This window comes from Lipotes vexillifer, unplaced genomic scaffold (genome assembly GCF_000442215.2).
Source record: "Lipotes vexillifer unplaced genomic scaffold, Lipotes_vexillifer_v1.1 scaffold607, whole genome shotgun sequence".
NCBI classification, from domain to species: Eukaryota; Metazoa; Chordata; class Mammalia; order Artiodactyla; family Lipotidae; genus Lipotes; species Lipotes vexillifer.
In genome coordinates, this window is record NW_006783829.1 from 650,307 (window position 1) to 655,854 (window position 5,548).

Below are 5,548 nucleotides of genomic sequence, written 5' to 3' on the forward strand. Positions count from 1 at the left end.
TGAGCAGGACGCGGCCGCGGCGGCTGCGAGGCCGCGGGAGGCCGCGGAGGATGGAGGAGCGGAAGGAGGAGGGCGAGGCCGAGATCCAGGAGCACGGGCCCGAACACTGGTTCTCCAAGTGGGAGCGGCAGTGCCTGGCCGAGGCCGAGCAGGACGAGCAGTTGCCCCCTGAGCAGCAGGAGGAGGCGGCGCCCGCCACACAGCCCGAGCACAAGCAGCAGAAGCTGTGGCACCTCTTCCAGAACTCGGCCACCGCCGTGGCCCAGCTCTACAAAGACGGAGTGTGTCAGCAGCCAGGACTTTCTCTTTGGGTTCCCTTCCAAAATGCAGCCACTGCCGTCACTAACCTTTACAAAGAAAGCGTGGATACCCATCAGCGAAGTTTTGATATTGGAATTCAGATTGGCTATCAGCGACGCAATAAGGATGTGTTGGCTTGGGTTAAAAAGTGCAGAAGAACTATTCGTAGAGAAGATTTGATCAGCTTCCTGTGTGGAAAAGTACCTCCACCGCGAAACTCTAGAGCTCCCCCAAGGCTGACTGTAGTGTCCCCTAACCGAGCTACTTCAACGGAAACTAGCTCGTCTGTAGAGACTGATTTGCAACCCTTCCGGGAAGCCATAGCTCTGCATGGTAAAGCCGTTTAAACATATTTCTTTGGAAAAATGGTTAAGAGTGTGCCTGTGGACCCAATTTCACATTTAGGTTTAGGTCCAGATATATTGTCTGTTTTTTGTTTATTCTAGTTACTACTTGCTCTAGAAATGTTTAAATAGAATGTAAGCTAAGAACTTATATGGGCAATTTTTGAATGTTAGCCAGCCTATCCTAAAAAAAATGTTTTTAGAAAGTTAGTTTGAGCTGATTGGTGTTACAATAACAGCATTTTATGCAACATTGATTAGAATTTATTGCTTTACACACTTATATTGTACATGTTTCCTTACTCTTCTGAGTCAAAGAGGAAGTTCTTGTGTCTTAAGAATACTATTGCATTTATAATTACCTGGAGAGCTTAGTCAGTTACGGGCAAGTAAGGCAGATAACTGTTGGGCTAGTTCTCATGGGAACTCCCTTTGACATCTTAGGTTATTGAGTGTGCCTGTAGAACCTGAGAGTTGATGACCCAAGAGGGAGTGGACAGATGTAAGAATAACTAACTTGACTTTCCTAATGTCTGTTGTCCCTTAGGGCCTTGCTTTGATAGGACTGTTAGAGAACAGGTCCTTCACCATCTCCCCAGGCCAGACCTGCCATAAAAAGACATTCTTGGCTGAGGGGTTTAAGTATTATTGGAGAAGCCTGGGGTATGTAGTCAGTAAGTTTGTTGTTGCTTGTTCTCTAATACAGGCTTCCAGATAGAACTGGGAGAGGTACTTACAGGACATTCAATACTGCTGTAAAAATAAAACAACAAAATAATAAGACTTGGTTGAAGCCAAGATGAAAACATGGATTGTACAAGTGACTAAATAGTTAGAAGTAATTAGTGAGTTAGGTCATGAGTCCTGTTAAAAGTTAACATATTTCTGAGCCATAGTGTAGGTCATCTAAAATAAAATAACCTGGTGATAAAAACTGGGATGTATACAAAGGGCTTCTATATCACCGAAGCTTTAATGCTTACAGAGATTCTTGTTCTCTTTGGCAAACATTGATTCTTTATCTAAAACCCCATTCAGAACATGGGAGTTGGAAAAAGTGTTGTTTTTCCCCCCTCCTAATTGTGAGTTTGTTTACGATAAGTTAAAAACACAAAAACATTTTATTGCAAGAAAGTCCATGATGTATGGGTGCAGTACGTAAGACTGCTTGCTGTTTCTAATATAGTGGAATAGTTGATGCTGTCAGAAAGTTTGAAACTCAGGCAAAATAGAGATTGATCTGTTCCTACTGAATTAGAGTTTCACATCTTTTACCATTGTTTGAAAAAAATTACTAGAAGTGTACATAATTTGTCAGATTAATTTTAGTGCATGGTAGTATTTGATGTAGTTGTGTTTTCCTTAAGCATTTTGATTTCCTTTGTCATCAAGTGGATTTATGATTCATTCCATATTTCTCTTGTTGAAGTGTCTTTTTTTCTGTATTATACTCCACTATAGAAGGTAGTTTTAAGAAACATAAATGCCACTCTTGTTATAAAATCTTAATGCAGTTGTACACATTGTAAAAAGGGCAAGCTAACAGCCCTCCCCCCTCCAACTACTACTATATTCTCCACATCCCATTAAATTTTCTTAAGCTGAGAAAAAAAAAAAAAGCAGATGTGTTTGTGTTTGACAGGCTGTTTTAATTCACACAAAGTTCAAGCTGAAAAATGTATAAGCCGAGATAACTTCTCCATACCTCAATGTGTGAAAATTTTCTCCATCAGAGGGAACTTTCAGGATTTTCCCAATTAGGAGTTTTCATCTAATGCTGGGCCTGGCGTTCACCGACAAGCATATAAACTAGTAGATATGCGTTAGAAAAACCAGGTTTATAAGTTTGAATGACTATATTAAATTACTTACCAAACCTGTGAGGATCTTTGGTTACTTTGGGAAAATCTTTGACTGTGGCTCACAGTTCAGCTTTAGTTCAGGAAATATAAAAAATAAAGGCTTTGCATCCCCAGAAGGCTTAGTTTTAAAGGGACTGGCTCTGATAAGTTCAGAGAAAAAGGGTATGGGGAGAGTTTCAGGGAAAAAGGGAATTTGGTAAGAGAATTCATGTGAATAAATTGAGGGTATAGAGGAGGTGTAGGTGGCTTTGAAGGGGAGGAAAATGGTGCCCGGGGCAGAGTCTGGGCATGAGTGAGGGAGGGAGACAAGACGGCATCAGAGGCAAAGGCTGAGAAGAAGAAGCCAAAGAAGAGTTTGAGGCTTCAAGAGCCATTTTATCTTTTTTAATCATTCATTTTCCTCAGTTAATCTTAAAATCTTATTTTTCAGAGAGGCAATTTTAGACACCTGATAATGTTAGGAAGTCACTATTGATGAAAAATTAATCAACAGTTGATCTTAAGGAGAAATAGAGAATTTTATTCAAGCCAACCTGAGGATTTTAACCCAGGGGACAGTCTTTCAGAAAGGAAAAGGACTATTCCTTTTGAGGGCTGTTCCACTTGTTTAGAAGTCAAAGGCACAGTTATATACATTCTCAAAACAAAGGCTCATACATCAAAATGGCACACTGATGTTTTATGTAAAGTTCACCGAAGATACGTAGTCCAAAAACTGACACCATTTCCACTAAGATCAGAAACAAGACAAGGTTGCCCACTCTCACCACTATTGTTCAACATAGTTTTGGAAGTTTTAGCCACAGCAATCAGAGAAGAAAAAGAAATAAGGGAATCCAAATTGGAAAAAAAGAAGTAAAGCTGTCACTGTTTGCAGATGACCTGACACTATTCATAGAGAATCCTAAAGATGCTACCAGAAAACTACTAGAGCTAATCAATGAATTTGGTAAAGTAGCAGGATACAAAATTAATGCACAGAAATCTCTTGCATTCCTATACACTAATGATGAAAAATCTGAAAGAGAAATTAAGGAAACACTTCCATTTACCACTGCAATAAAAACAATAAAATACCTAGGAATAAACCTACCTAAGGAGACAAAAGACCTGTATGCAGAAAACTATAAGACACTGATGAAACAAGTTAAAGATGATACAAACAGATGGAGAGATATACCATGTTGTTGGATTGGAAGAATCAACATTGTGAAAATGACTGTACTACCCAAAGCAATCTACAGATTCAATGCAATCCCTGTCAAACTACCACTGGCATTTTTCACAGAACTAGAACAAAAAATTTCACAATTTGTATGGAAAGGCAAAAGACCCCGAATAGCCAAAGCAATCTTGAGAAAGAAAAACGGAGCTGGAGGAATCAGACTCCCTGACTTCAGACTATACTACAAAGCTACCATAATCAAGACAGTATGGTACTGGCACAAAAACAGAAATACAGATCAATGGAACAGATAGAAGGCCCAGAGATAAACCCATGCACATATGGACACCTTATCTTTGATAAAGGAGGCAAGAATATACAGTGGAGAAAAGACAGCCTCTTCAATAAGTGGTGCTGGGAAAACTGGACAGGTACATGTAAAAGTATGAAATTAGAACACTCCCTAACACCATACACAAAAATAAACTCAAAATGGATCAAAGACCTAAATGTAAGGCCATATACTATCAAACTCTTAGAGGAAAACATAGGTAGAACACTCTATGACATAAATCACAGCAAGATCCTTTTTGACCCACCTGCTAGAGAAATGGAAATAGAAACAAAAATAAACAAATGGGACCTAATGAATCTTAAAAGCTTTTGCACAGCAAAGGAAACCATAAACGAGATGAAAAGACAACCCTCAGAATGAGAGAAAATATTTTCAAATGAAGCAATTGACAAAGGATTAATCTCCAAAATTTACAAGCAGCTCATGCAGCTGAATATCAAGAAAACAAACAACCCAATCCAAAAATGGGTAGAAGACCTAAATAGACATTTCTCCAAAGAAGATATACTGATTTCCAGCAAACACATGAAAGGATGCTCAACATCACTAATCATTAGAGAAATGCAAATCAAAACTACAATGGGGTATCACCTCACACCAGTAGAATGTCCATCATCAAAAAATCTAGAAACAATAAATGCTGGAGAGGGTGTGGAGAAAAGGGAACCCTCTTGCACTGTTGGTGGGAATGTAAGTTGATACAGCCGCTATGGAGAACAGTATGGAGGTTCCTTAAAAAACTAAAAATAGAACTACCATATGACAGCAATCTCACTACTGGGCATATACCCTGAGAAAACTGTAATTCAAAGAGTCATGTACCACAATGTTCATTGCAGTGCTATTTACTACAATAGCCAGGACATGGAAACAACCTAAGTGTCCATCAACAGATGAATGGATAAAGAAGATGTGGCACATATATACAATGGAATATTACTCAGCCATAAAAAGAAACAAAATTCAGCTATTTGTAGTGAGGTGATGGACCTAGAGTCTGTCATGCAGAGGGAAGTAAGTCATAAAGAGAAAAACAGATACTGTATGCTAACACATATATATGGAATCTAAAAAAAAAAAAGTGGTTTTGAAGAACCTAAGGGTGGACAGACATAAAGACTCAGACATAGGGAATGGACTTGAGGATATGGGGAGGGGAAGGTAAGCTGGGACGAAGTGAGAGAGTGGCATGGGCTTATATATACTACCAAATGTAAAATAGATAGCTAGTGGGAAGCAGCTGCATCACACGGGAAGACCAGCTCTGTGCTTTGTGACCACCTAGAGGGGTGGGATAGGGAGGTTGGGAGGGAGATGCAAGAGGGAGGAGATATGGGGACATATGTATATGTATAGCTGATTCACTTTGTTATAAAGCAGAAACTAACACACCATTGTAAAGCAATTATACTCCAATAAAGATATTAAAAAAATTAAAAAAAAAAAAGAATGTTATCTTTCAAGGAGTTACATTGCTGGTGTATGAAGAAGGGAAAATGTTGATCTTTATGGTCAAGCAGGC

The 5,548-nt window shown here is 39.2% G+C and overlaps 1 protein-coding gene and 1 pseudogene across 1 annotated transcript in view; both read left to right on the forward strand.

The window, feature by feature from the left end:
- Nucleotides 1-5,548, forward strand: part of LOC103082496 (bile acid-CoA:amino acid N-acyltransferase) — a 30,361-nt gene that overhangs the window by 22,219 nt on the left and 2,594 nt on the right. The window lies entirely within an intron of this gene.
- Nucleotides 51-647, forward strand: LOC103082216 (UPF0472 protein C16orf72 pseudogene; annotated as a pseudogene).